We start from the raw sequence: 15,292 nt of genomic DNA on the forward strand, positions 1-15,292 counted from the left end.
CAATTGTTGTTTGCTTTGGTGATCTGTGAGATGAGTTCTATACCCGAACTCGAGTGCACTCTAGGATAGGAGAATGGCATAGTCTTGTTGACTGGTGTGGAGTATTCCTTAGCCAGTTGACTTGTGAGTCCATTCACTTGGTGGAGGTCATGTTGGATTAATAATGTCACACAAGTTATTTGTGGTTAGGCATTATTCTTTCAATCATGTGCCGCAGAAGCCAAGGACCGTAGTTTACCAAACCCATCTTGGCCTATTTTTTTAGGACGTAGTGCGGAGGTCGTTCAGATGTAAGTTCTGATGCGATTGTTACGCGATACTACACTCATAAGAGTTTCTCTTAAGAATATTTTTGGAATACGAGTATTCGTTCCTCCGATAATATTCGAAAGATGGAACGATGATTATGGGAACCTCTGGTAGAACATGTCTGGCAGGTTTAAACCCTAGTACACTCCCTTTGGGTGGTTCTTAATCGAAACTCCATGCTCGTGACTCTCAGCAAACCCGTGATTCGTGGTTGAGTCGTTCAGACAACCTTAATATCAATGGAACCTGGGTGTTGATCAGGTATAAAACCTAAATCCCCCAAAACGGATGGTTGATATTAAGGATGTTTGAGCCGGTTCATGTACCGTTAATATCAATGGAACTTGGGTGTCGATAAGGTGAAAACCTAAATCCACCAAAATGGATGATTGATATTAGGGATACAATGAGCTTTCCCATGACCTTTGTTTGGTGTGCCTTGTTTGATCCTTGAGTGTGATTGTTGCATTCATGCATTCATGCATTCATCTGCATCCATATCATCAGATAAAAAGAAATTTTCAAGGAACTCAAAGGAGTTTATTTGCAAAAAATTTCAAACATGGAAAAACCGGGAAAAAATTTTCACCCGATATATCTGATGAGATATTCTCATATACGATCAAAATGCTTAAATATTTCAAAGTTTGCAAATAAAACCCTCGAGTTCCTTTGAAATAAAAAACAAGCATATGCACAAACACTTCATGCATCATTTGCATAAGCGGGTGTTTTGTTCCGGTCTCCCGTCCTGTGGTCTGACCCTGCGATCTTCATTTATTTTGGAGACGCACTTCGTCGGTACTATACCAGAGCCAACTCTTCCAGATTGATGGATCATCCTGAACAAGAGAATTGTGAACTCAGAGGAGGAATCGCCAGACTAAGTACTGTTGATGGATTTATTCCTGGTTAACCAATCCCGGGCTGGCATTGGCTACTGTTCTGGGGCACTTAAGGAGCAAGGTTTGTTCACAAGTGGAGGATTCATCCATGACGATCAACCTGAGGAAGAAACCACTGCTATCTTGGAAGAGGATGCAGAGGACTTGAACAATTTTGTCATTCCTGGTGGTGTCTGCCACAATTGGGTCACTGTAGATGTTCCTACAGTCGTCCATAGATCAGAGTAATGGTTCACCTTGTTTAAAACCCTTCTCCCATGCCAAAAGGAGAAGTGATGACATTGATTGGCAACATTTAATACAATGAGGTTTCATTCAATTAATGCATTGTCAAACATTTATTTTTCCATTTGTTTTCACTTTTTGCTTTTTGCATGAAATCAGTGATCACAAAAAACCCTGAAAAACAAGAAAACAATCTTTTTCATCTGCATAAATGATTTGCTTGTTTAAATTCAAAAGCTTTTCATTATCCAAAATCATTATGCAGGGATTTCTAAACCCATTGAACATAATGATCCAACGCCATCTCCCAATCTTGAATTCTTTGTATTCGAAGCAGAGGAAGATGATGTTGAAGGGGATTCCTGACGAGATTACCCGACTTCTTGAGCACGAAAAGAAGCTCATTCAGTTGTCTCATGAGAATCAGCAAAACAGTCAAACTGGGGCATTACAAATGCAAAAAAAAAAAAAAAAAAAAAAAAAGGGTGAAAAAGATGAAAAAATCAAAAATCAGGAAAAAAATTTCAAATCTTTTCAAAAGAAAAAAGAAAAAGTATACCCTCAAGTCCCAAGTTGACTGATGCTGAATGGATTCAGAGTCGCTATGACCAACTGAATTTGATTGAAGAGAAGCGATTGACTGCCATGTGTCATGGTCAGTTATATCAGCAGAGAATGAAGAAAGCATTCGATAAGAAGGTCAAGCCGCGTGTGTTCCGAGAAGGTGACCTCGTGCTCAAGAAAGTCTTGTCTTTCGCGCCCGATTCCAGGGGCAAGTGGACTCCAAACTACGAGGGTCCATATGTTGTTAAGAGAGCCTTTTCAGGCGGAGCATTGATGCTTACAACAATGGATGGGGAGGATTTCACTCGTCCTGTGAATTCAGATGCAGTCAAGAAATACTTTGCCTAGGAAAAAGTATATGCAAATGAAAAAACAGAATAGCTCGCTAAGTTGAAAACCCGAAAGGGCGTTTTAGGCAAAAATGAGCGTCTCGGTGGAGAACCCGCAAGGGTAATCCAAGCAAAAATTAGAGACTTGAAAAAAAAGAATATTTGCATCCCGCTAGATTGAGTACCTCACCCTGGGGCAATCTAGGCAAAAATTAGGGATTTGGCAAGTAACTGCATCCTGACAAGACTTTCTGTTCCACAACTGTCATTTCGTCAGGGGATTCTCGATTCATCGTCAAACTGAAGCTTCGAATACATCGAGATTCAAATTGGTAGAGAAAGGCTCATTATGTTCAATGTAACCCTCTTCCAATATATATCACTGATTTCAAATTTGTACAGATCTATGGAGTCTTGCCATTTGCAGGCTACCATTCCATCAAATGAATTTGAGCTTTTATCCAATTATTTGCACTCTTATTTGTTTCAATTCAACAAATGTTTTGCATGTTTTAATTGATAAAATATCATTGTTTTTTTTAACAAATCAAATTTTTCAAAATTTGTTGTTTTAAACAAAGTGAATATTCACAATGTTGAAAGGATACTCAAGAATATCTCAGTGCTCTCCCAAGGGTGGCATGATCTCCAACAGGTAAGACATTTGGTTCATATTCCTGGTTTGGTTGTATCTTCTTTTTCCCTATCTTGTGATGGGGTTGTTCCCCAGCATAGTTGCAAGCAGAGTGTTGTTGAAGACTCGGTTTTCTCCAGCAGCAGTTTTCCCCAGTAGAGTTGCTTATGCAGTTGGATTCTACTTGGATGATGTTATTCTCCTTCAATGGGTTGTTCCCCGGAGTTGTTTGGAGTTACAAAGCTCTTTGTTTCTCAGTTGATGCTGAGGTCCCCTGCGGATCTTCGAGATTTTCTCTTGTTCCCCAACAGATTCGTCTTGGTGGTTGTTTTACCCGTTGTGACTTTCTGTACCCTGGTTGGGTTGTTTGCTGATCCATCACTCAGAGATTTGGTTTTTCCTGATGTCTCTAAGCCTCTGCTTCTCCAGCAGTACCCCTAGATCTTTGCCTATAGCGTGTAGATCTCCGCAGATTGACTTTCCAGTTGGTTTTTCCCCTGGAAGTATAGTACCGGACGTTTGATTCCTAGACCTGTTTGTGTTAGATATGTCTATTTTGTCAGCATTCATCAAACATAGATCACGCATATTCATGCATATTCATAAACATTCAAATATTCATGTTGCATTTCTCGCTATATATCTCTTGTTGATTGTTCCTTGCTATGGTGGTGCAGATCCCCAATAGATCTCCCCTAGCAGATGTCGGGTGTTAAATCTCTCCATATAGAGTCAGCCCCATAAGCAGAAAGTGTCTGTTGTCTTTCCTTCTGCAGTTCCCCACTGAGATATATCCTCGTGGGTGACGGTTCCTTCCGTTTCCTCCCAACATATATATTGGGATGGATTTTCCTATTTGAGTTACATCCTCATTAGGACGTGTCTTGATTCAGTCTGTCTTTTCGGATTATTCCCGGATTGGCTATTTGTCAATTATCTTGTGCTTCCCAGTGGGTTGTTCCCCAGCGGAGTTTTTCGGGCCTCTACCCTTATACCGGTAGTTGTAAGTCCTATTTTCTTTGCCCTTTCAGCGGAATTGGTGGTTATATACCTTTTATTCCTCGGCAAGTTTTTTGGTTTTCTACCTCGTATTCGGTAGATGTAAACCCTAATTCGTGGTTATCCCCACCAGAGTATGGCTATTACCCCGTATTCGGTAGTTGTAAGTCCTATCTCTTTTCCCCTAACAGAGGTAACCTTTGTGGTTCGTCCTGATTGTAAGAGGATTTCTGTTGTTGTGGTTTTTATCCCTAACAGAGTTGGTGTCTCCCTGTGGTGATTTCTATCCTCAGGTGAGTTTGTGGTCTTCTACCCCGTTTTTGGTAGTTGTAAATCCCAGGTGTTGTTTTCTTTCTCACCAGCGGAGTTTGTGCCTTGTGGTACAGTTGGATAATTGTCGGATGCTTGCAATTTATCCCCAGCGGGTCTCCTTTCATTTACCCTTGTGTTGGTGATGTTGTTGTTCCCTTCGATTGGTCATCATTATATACCTAGTTTGGTACCCCGATGCCTTTCTTTTCGGTTGATTTATCCCTTATTAACCCAGTAACCGGTTGTGGATAATTTTCCATGCGAGTATGTTATTCACGGTCTGCCGGTAATGAATAATATATCTCATGCACTCTTCAGTCGAAGCCTTTCGTGTTTCCCTGATCGAGTAAGATTCGTACTTCCCTTTGCGGAATCGAATATTCTTTGTTGTTGGATAATTGCCGGATGCTTGCAATTTATCCCTTTGAGTTATCTTTCGTTTACCCGGATGCTTGGTATCGATTGTCTCTCTTTTTGGTTAGTCACCTATTATATACTTCGGTATCTCTGGTGTCTTTTCCTTTCGAGTATATTATTCACGGTCTGCCGGTAATGAATAATATATCTCATGCGCTCTTTGGTTGGAGTCCTTTGTTGATTTTCCCCAGATGAGCAAGATTCGTATTCTTTGAAGAATCGAATATCAATCCTCTAACCAGTTTGTGTTTCGGATGATGAGTGTTTTGGCATATATACCAATTCACATGTTCGGTAGATCACCTATTATATACCTCGGTATCTCTGGTGTTTCTTACCATGCGAGTTTATTATCTACGTTCTGACGGTAATAGATAATATATCTCATGCGAGTATTCTTATCCACGGTCTGCCGGTAATGGATATTATATCTCATGCACTCTTTGGGTTTGTGTCCCCAGTTGAGTAAGGTTCGTTTTCCCGTTGTGGATTCGAATGTCCATCCTGTAAGTCGATTTGCTTTTTCAAGCCCTCCTTTCGGATGATGAGTGTTTTGGCATATATACCAATTCACGCTTTGGTCGGTCACCTATTATATACTTCGGTATCCCTGGTGTTCCTTCCCCTTCTGCTCCCTATTATGACTTCGGTCCCCTGTGGAGTCAGATTTTCCTGAGTTTATGTACCTTTTCCAAGTCTTTCTCAGATGTGTGGTTGATTGATATCTCTCACCCTTATATCGGTCTTAGATATTCATTCTTCCTGAGTTTGTTACCCTTATACCGGTAACACCTCATTGCTTGGTGCTTCCCCAGTGGAGTTCCCTGTTACTTCTCCCCAGGAGTTAGCTTGTGTCTCTCCAATGGATGTTCTTCCTTTGGGATTTTCTTTTCCCCAGTGTGAGTCCTTCACTCCCCAGTAAGGTCTCCAGTCTGTTTTCTGTCACCCTAATCAGAGTCGTGTCTTGTTCACGCTGTGTCAGTTTTGTTTTTCCCCAACTTGAAGTCGTGTCCTGCTCACGCATCCTTTTTCTTTTACTATCCCCAATAAGAGTCTTGTTAGAGTCTCTGTTCCTGGTGAGTGTATTACTCCGACGGATCGTCTTTTCTTCTGTGTGAATCATATTCCCCACAGAGTTTGTGTCTTTTGCATGCATACATCTGCATCATGAGGTCTCTTAGGGACCAAAATTTGTCTCATTACTGTTATTTAAGCCCATTCTACCGCGTCGAGATGAAGATTTCTAAACTTCACTTCTCCGGCTAGAATGACCTTAAATAGGGGCATCTGTAAGACCCCAATTTTGTCCCTAAGATCCCTCATGGCATCATATCATACCATATCATTGCCTCAAGGATCTTTGTGCATCTTTGCTTCCCTCCTAGTGGGTGGGTTATCTTGTGAGTGTGGTTCTTGATCACCAAGCATGTTTTGCATTTGTATATCATTGCTTTTCATCTGTCTATTAACCAAAGGTACAAAAATATTGTCATCTAACCATGCTACTTGCAGATGAAGCCAGCTAGGTCAAATCAGTCAAAACAGTCATTGAGCAATAGATGGTGGCCATTCTTGAAGAATTTGGGCACCATGATCATTCATCAAGAGTTCATATGAGTTGTGACATCATTTTGAATCAATATCTCAAGTGGTAGGGGCTTGGAATTCATCAGAACATGGCTCAGTCAACCAAAATCCTAGCAAAGTCAACACAAGTCAACTGTGCATTTAATCAGTGATTTGATGGTAGGAATTGGTTTGAGAGGTCTCATTCATGTCCATACAAGCCTCATATAACATGTCAAACATCATCATTGAAGAATTTGAGGTCAGGCAAAAAGTTTCCAAAAATAGTAAGTTGACTTGTAATTGGAATTTGCCAAAAATGGAAAGTTCTTCTCCTCAAAATTACTTCATCATACAAGCTTTAAATGAATTTTTGTCCAACATGAAAGTTGAAGATCTTGTTCTCCCATTTCCAAAAAGTCCAAGAACACTCATTTCCCATATGTGGTTGGCAAGTTATGATCAAATCATTCTCATGTTTTTTTGAACTTCAAAGTGAGATAACTTTCAAACCATTTGGCCAAATTGAGTGAGGTTTTTTGCTACAAGTCACATTTGATATGCTCTATCCAAATCCTTCATCACATTTCACCAAAAATCATCCAATCAAAATGGCCTTTTTCAAGTGCATTGAATTAAAAAAGGGAGAGGTGAAAAATTGACTTTCAAATTAAGCCTTGCCTACACATTCTACCAATTACAAATGTTCAAAAACCAAATTTGGGATGTGTTTAGGCCCATTTTCGCACTGTAGCATGCCATGCACATGCAACTTGAGTGTTTGTACCAATTGACCAAAACACCTTCATTTAAGCTAATTTCATTTACCATTTCACTAACCAAGCTTAAGCATTGCTAATCAGAAGTATATATTGCACATTTCAGACTGAAAACCCTAGCCACATTTTGACAAAACTCAGATTCAATTTTTTTCTCTCAAAACTCTCAATTCTTCACTTGGTTTTTTCTGAAAAAATTGCCAAAGAACTCGTGCTCTTGTGCATTGGTCCATCATCTACTATCATTTTGGAAGCTTTTGCAAGCATCAATCTACAACTGTAGAGCTGTTTCCGTGGACTGTTGGAAGAAGCACCTCACATGGCAGTTTTTGATTTGAACACAATCAAGCAAGTTTGAGCCACGATTCACCATCCATACACCTTCTGGAGCTTGAAGGAACATCTGTTTCTACAATACACGACCAAAGAACCACGAAAGCAACATTGTTCTTCAAATCAGGTGAACTTTCGAACCTTGCTATTCTTGAAATGCTGACATGCTTTGGATAGATCTTGCCTTGCTGGTTATACTGAACTTTAAATCGTGAAATTTCATTGTGTATTGTGAAAGTTATGTTGAAATGAAGTTTGGTTGTTAGACTTTATTTTGCTCGATTCATCCATGATAGTTTGATTTAGGTTAAAGCATTGTTGGATTATTGATGAGCATGATGAGATGAACACATTGGTATATTGATTGTTGATTTTGGTTGCAAATTGTTCTTGCTGGAAAATCTGGAAAAGATGACGATGAACAAGCTTGAAACCCTAATTTTTTTCATGCCAGACCCGCGTTTGATCCTCTGAACCTCGCTCTGCATGTGTTTCCCGTGTTTTTGGCCATGAAGCCAATCCCTGGCTGCCACGCCCTTAAGTGAAACGCGGCGTTTCACTTAAGTGGCTTCGTAATTACAAGTTTGCCACTGCAGATTTTTAATTCATTTAAATCATTTTCTTTTTTTCAATTTTAATTTCATTTTGATCTTCAATCTTCAAAAATTCATAACTCTGCCAATACTTGTCCAAAATTGATGCAATTTTTTGTGAAATGCTCCTCATGATCTCTAGTTTATTATGGTGATTTTAACCAGATTTTTTGCACGTGTAGATTTTAAAAATGCCTAGGGCTTGTTCATGTGTATCCATTTTGTGTATGCCATACCATTTTGCTTGTGAAATGATGATACTTAATCCAATGCGTCTCAAATTGTTTGTGCTTAAACTAGACATGTTCATGGTCATTTTGGTGTAGAGTTTGTGATTTTATCATTGCTGGTTGATAAGATATGATTTTTTGAATAGAGGTGTGACAATTTGTGTCACACCATTCATGTCCAACTTCATGATTTTAATTACCATGCTTATTGAACTCAAAATGGTCTGGATTTTTGCATGAATATACGTATGGATGGTGAGAATACATGTGAATAGTTCTGGAATTATTGATGGCATTTCCTATTTGATTGGAATTTTCTCCCCTATTTGGTCATTTGTTGATTTTTTGTGATACATGTTTGTATTTGATTTGTGAAATTCTGGTTATTAATTGGATGGGTGTGAAATTTGGCATGAGTAATGTAGACATCTTGAAGTTTATCATGGCTTTGGTCCCATTCATTTATCATGTTTTGTTTCTGTTTTATGATTAATTGAAGTTGGTGCATGTTTTGATGCTTTGTCTGAGTTTGCTTGAACTTGCTTTGACTTTCTGATTTTCATTGACCTACTTCCCTTGATCCAAATGAGCTGAAATTTGGTATGATTATCATGTTATGGATGATGTTTGATCATGAATTATTTGAGGATTTATTGAAATGTTGGTGACTGGATTTGAGTGAAGTCTTTCTGTTGACTTCTTTGAGGTGCTATATGACATGCTTTGACCTAGTTTGTTTGTGAAATGATAATGATGAATGAAATGAATGTGAAACCACTTGGGTTTGTTTCTTAATTGTTTGAACTTGATTTTGGATAGCTTTCACTTGCTATTTTGGATTTTTTATCTCCTTTTGACCCTAGGCTTGTCCTAGTGGTCTTGTTTCTCATGTTTGAGTTTGCTTTTCAGGTTAAGAAGCAAATGCTTTAAGGAAATTAATGCAAGTTAATTGAGTTTGGTTGATTATCATGAACTAACTTGTTTGTTTTGTAGGATGCTTAACTCATATGCTTTGAGCTTTGTGCTTTGCACATGGGATTGATTGTGTTGACTGTTGATCCTTATCTTATATTGGTTTTGAACTTGAGTTGTATAGTGATTTTATTTGATTGATTTCAGGTACCATTAGTTGCTATTAGTTCTTTGAGAACTTGCATTGCTTTGCTTGATAGCATTTGCATTGAGGTAGAATCTCTAGTCTTCATGTAGTCTGGAAGACTTGGCCTGTTACTTGGCCAGGCAACTGTCTGAAGTCCTCCTTAAGAGGCAATGTTTGTGATTGTTTAACTTTGTCCCCAAGCAGGTAAAGACCTCATGTGAGGCAATTGGTAGACAAAAGAGATATGTAGCCTATCTCCTACTATTCTGTGAGTCACTCACCTTGCTCACACCACATGTGTTGATGCATAGTGAGTAAAAACCCAAGATCTATCGAGTCTAATCTGTGGAGAGAGTTCCTACTTTCTGAACTCCCACACCTTTTATCATTTGAAGCTCTCCCTGACTAGGGATAAGAGCATGAGGCACACCCCTCATATCCTTTCATCTGCTTCACCTTGGCTCTCAATGTCAAGGTTAAGAGCATCATTAACCCTATTCCAGTTGGCTTCAATGCCTAACCCTTTGTATGAGCCTAATTGTTTGGTTATAGTGTGTGCTGAATGACTTTGGTTGACTGATTACTTAGTTCATTTGTACATGTCTGCTTGTTTGCTTTGTGCATTTATCATCATTAATTGCTCATTAGTGCATGATCATTTCATTTGTCCTTGTGACACATCTTTGTTGTTTGCCCATTGAGGACAATTGTAAGACCATTCATTGGCCATTGTTCCTATGATATGGAAGTGAGTATAAGACCATTTCATTGGCCACTCATCTTCTCTTTGCTTGATGCATTTGTTTGTTGTATGTGAGGATGCAATTGTAAGTCCATGTAATTTGGCATTTGTTTTCCCATGATCATATGTTGGAGGTTAGAGTAAGCCCAGATAGATTGGCATCTGACATCCAAGTGTTTGCTTTGTTGTTGGAGATTGGTATAAGTCCAGATAGATTGGCATCCGGTATCCATTTTTTATTTCTTTGTTGAGGAGATTGGTATAAGTCCATAGAGTGGCCTCTGATATCCAGTTTTGTTTTAGGAGATTGGTATAAGTCTAGTGATTGGCATCCGGCATCCGCTTTTGTTGACTTTCTTCTTTTCCTTTGCTTGTTTGATATTACTCATTGCCTATTCCAAAGGACACACTTGAATCATCTTCTATATGATTTCAAGAGGTGAACCTTCTAGGAAGTTTTACACTCCATCTTCATCCATTCATCCATTTGGTCCTAAACCTTTTCACACATTACTTTCAAAACTTGAGATAAATATTGTGCAAACATCTTCATGCTTTCAAATTAGAAACCTGGACCCTAAGTCCTTGACTTTTCAAACTCCATTTCATAATACTTCTTTTAAATCAATCTTAATCATACTCTGACCCTTCTTTTGTGAATAATCATAATCAATTAACTTCACCCATTCAATTGTTTTGTGGCGTTGTCCATTCTTGTTAAGTTTTCATACATTAGCCATAGGTTTGATTTATCCTAGTTGGTTGATGTTAATCTCGCCTATTTGTCCTTAGTTGATTGAATTGTAAGTCTTCCTTGCTTATTATAGGGTTAACCCCTCACTAGCAAGTTGAAGCTTTTCTCACATGGTGGACTTGTTGTTGGTATAAGGTTGAGTTTTCTCCCGTGGATAACGTAAGACCTTAAGGCTTGTGTTTATAATTGAATCCACTAACTTTTTGAAATCTTTTAGCCGAACTACGGCGTTTTGATCCTTACCTTTCATGGAAGGTACGTAGGCAACGGGTTCATCCGTTCAAACACAAAAACAATAAAAATTATATATTCTTTGCTCATCATCCCAATCATGTTTGCACAATAAATATTTCATAACAAATAACAATTTAGTACAACAAGTGTGAAAAGGGCTCCCTAGGAGTACCTAGGACGTAGTGGGTGCCTAACACCTTCCCATTGCGTAATTTACCCCTTACCCAGACTCTCTGATCTTTTCATTAGTTTTCTATGTGTAAAACTTCTTAGGCTTTTGTTCGCTTTTTAGCCAGTCCTTTGGATAAATAAAAGTGCGGTGTCGACTCGATTCCTTGTATGCTTTGCTTTTGATTTAATCAATAAATCATATAGCGACGAATACACCGCTACAGCTGTCTCCTTGGTAGACCATGGATTCACGAGGCTGGCGCCGTGACATCCACCCTACACCAGAAGCTGAAATTTGTTAAGAACAAGAAACTGGTTGTGGTAGGGGGAGAAAAGGCTCTCCTGGTTAGCCACTTGTCTTCTTTCTCATATATTGATGCTGAGGATGAAGTTGGAACTCCGTTCCAAGCTTTATCTATTGATGAACCGATCGAGAAGAAGTCTCCTTCATTTGCTTCCTACCGTGATGCGAAACTGGCCATTGAATGTGATGCAGTTGCTGGTTTGGGGAAGATGATTGAGCTTGAAGACAACAAATCCCGGGTTGGCATTGGTTATTCCTCTGGGGCATTTAATGAGCAAGGTTTGTTCAAGAGTGGGGGTTTCATCCATGATGATCAACCTGAAGAGGCTGCTGCTATCTTGGAAGAGGATGCAGAGGATCTGAACAACTTCATCATACCTGGTGGTGTCTGCCATAATTGGGTCGCTGTAGATGTTCCTACAGTCATTCATAGATCAGAGTAATTGTTCACTTTGTTCAAAACCCTTCTCCCATGCCAAAAGGAGAAGTGATGACATTGTTGGTAGCATTTATACAATGATGTTTTCATTCAAGTAATGCATTGTTAAACATTTGTTTTTCCTTTTGTTTTCACTTTTTGCTTTTTGCATGAAATCAGTGATCACAAAAAACCCATAAAAAACAAGAATAAAAGCAATCTTTTCATCTGCATAATGATTTGTTTGTTTAAATTCTAAAGTTTTTCATTAACCAAAATCATTATGCAGGTTGATTCTAAAACCCATTGAACATAATGATCCAACGCCATCTCCCAATTTTGAATTCCCTGTATTCGAGGCAGAGGAAGATGATGTTGAAGGGATTCCTGATGAGATTACCCATCTCCTTGAGCACGAGAAGAAGATCATTCAGCCGCATCTTGAAGATCTGGAAACAGTCAACTTGGGGTCTGAGGATTGTGTTCGTATGGTGAAGATTGGGGCACTTCTTGAAGAGTCTGTCAAGAAGAGGTTGATCAGTTTGCTACGAGAATATTCCGATATATTTGCTTGGTCGTATGAAGACATGTCGGGTTTAGATACAGATATTGTGCAACATTTCCTGCCTTTGAAGCCTGAGTGCGTGCCTGTGAAGCAGAAGCTCAGAAGAACTCATCCAGATATGGCAGTGAAGATCAAAGAGGAAGTTCAGAAGCAAATTGATGCGGGGTTTCTGGTGACTTCTACATATCCTCAATGGGTGGCCAATATTGTGCATGTGCCTAAGAAGGACGGAAAAGTCCGTATGTGTGTTGATTACAGAGATTTGAACAAAGCTAGTCCTAAAGATGATTTTCCTCTACCACACATTGATATGTTGGTAGACAATACAGCTAAATTCAAAGTCTTTTCGTTTATGGACGGATTTTCCGGTTATAACCAAATCAAGATGGCACCCGAAGATATGGAGAAGACAACATTCATCACACCTTGGGGAACATTCTGTTATCGAGTGATGCCCTTCGGTTTGAAGAACGCCGGAGCCACGTATCAACGAGCTATGACTACCTTGTTTCATGACATGATGCACAAAGAGATAGAGGTCTATGTTGATGATATGATTGCTAAGTCTCGAACGGAAGTTGAACATGTTGAGCATTTGTTGAAGCTTTTTCAGCGTTCGAGGAAGTTTAGACTTCGCCTGAATCCGAACAAATGTACATTTGGAGTCCGTTCCGGCAAGTTGTTGGGTTTTTTTGTCAGCGAGAGAGGTATTGAGGTTGATCCTGCAAAGGTCAAAGCAATACAAGAGATGCCTGCACCCAAAACTGAGAAGCAAGTCCGAGGTTTTCTTGGCCGCTTGAACTATATTTCCAGATTTATATCCCACATGACTGCCACATGTGCGCCGATATTCAAGCTCCTCCGGAAAGATCAGTCTCATGATTGGACCGCGGATTTCCAGAAAGCTTTCGACAGTATCAAAGAGTATCTGTCTGAACCTCCGATCTTGTCTCCGCCTGTGGAAGGAAGACCTCTGATTATGTATTTGACTGTTCTTGAAGACTCGATGGGTTGTGTACTCGGTCAACAGGATGAATCAGGGAAGAAAGAATCTGCTATATACTACCTCAGTAAGAAGTTTACTGATTGTGAGTCTCGATACTCCATGCTTGAGAAGACGTGCTGTGCTTTGGCTTGGGCTGCTAAGCGTTTGCGCCAGTACATGATAAATCATACAACTTGGTTGACATCCAGAATGGATCCAATTAAGTATATCTTCGAGAAGCCTGCTTTAACTGGGAGGATTGCCCGTTGGCAGATGCTGTTGTCTGAGTATGATATTGAGTATCGAGCTCAGAAAGCTATCAAAGGTAGTATCTTGGCTGACCATCTAGCGCACCAGCCGATTGAAGATCATCAGTCTGTTCAGTACGACTTCCTAGATGAGGATATTCTGTATTTGAAAATGAAAGATTGTGATGAGCCTGCACTTGATGAAGGTCCGTAACCTGGTTCCAGATGGACGATGGTGTTTGATGGCGCTGTGAATCAGTACGGAAATGGTATTGGGGCAGTAATCATTACTCCTCATGGCACGCATATTCCGCTTACAGCAAGGCTAACTTTCAAATGCACGAATAATATGGCTGTGTATGAGGCCTGTATTATGGGATTAGAAGAATGCATTGATTTGAAAATCAAGTATCTTGATGTGTATGGTGATTCGGCCCTAGTTGTTAATCAGATCAAGGGTGAATGAGAGACGAATCAGCCAGGTCTCATTCCGTACAGAGATTATGAGAGGAGAATCTCAACGTTCTTTACAGAAGTTGACTTTCATCATATTCCTCGAGAGGATAATCGGATGGCAGATGCGCTTGCTACGCTTGCTTCCATGATTGTGGTCAAGTATTGGAATGAAGTTCCCAACATTGCCGTGATGCGCTTGGATAGACCAGCTCACGTGTTTGCAGTTGAAGAAGTGAATGATGACAAGCCTTGGTATTTTGATATCAAGAATTTCCTCCAGGACCAGGTCTACCCGCCCTGGGGCATCTGTGAAAGATAAGAAAACTTTGAGAAGGTTGTCAGGCAGTTTCTACCTCAGTGGTGAAGTGCTGTATAAGAGAAATTTTGACATGGTTTTGCTCAGATGCGTGGATAGACACGAAGCAAACCTGTCGATGACTGAGGTCCATGAGGGTTCATTTGGTACTCATTCCAATGGACATGCCATGGCTAGAAAGATGTTGAGAGCAGGCTACTATTGGTTGACAATGGAGTCTGACTGTTGCAAATATGTGAAGAAATGCCACAAGTGTCAGATTTATGCGGATAAAATTCATATTCCTCCGACACTTATGAATGTGATTTCATCACCATGGCCTTTCTCCATGTGGGGAATCGACATGATTGGCATGATTGAACCGAAAGCGTCCAATGGGCATAGGTTTATTCTCGTAGCAATTGATTACTTCACCAAATGGGTTGAAGCCGCTTCATATGCGAATGTGACCATGCAGGTGGTTGTGAAGTTTATCAAGAACCAGCTGATTTGCCGTTATGGTGTGCCAGATAAGATCATTACTGATAATGGATCTAATCTGAATAACAAGATGATGGATGAGTTGTGCGTTGAATTCAAGATTGCACACCATAACTCCTCTCCTTACAGACCAAAGATGAATGGGGTTGTTGAAGCTGCTAATAAGAATATCAAGAAGATTATCCAGAAGATGACAGTTACGTATAAAGATTGGCATGAGATGCTGCCATTTGCTTTGCATGGATATCGTACATCTGTCCGCACTTCAACAGGGGCAACCCCTTTCTATCTTGTTTATGGCATGGAGGTTGTTCTCCCAGTAGAG

Source organism: Lathyrus oleraceus, chromosome 1 (assembly GCF_024323335.1).
Source record: "Lathyrus oleraceus cultivar Zhongwan6 chromosome 1, CAAS_Psat_ZW6_1.0, whole genome shotgun sequence".
NCBI lineage: Eukaryota > Viridiplantae > Streptophyta > Magnoliopsida > Fabales > Fabaceae > Lathyrus > Lathyrus oleraceus.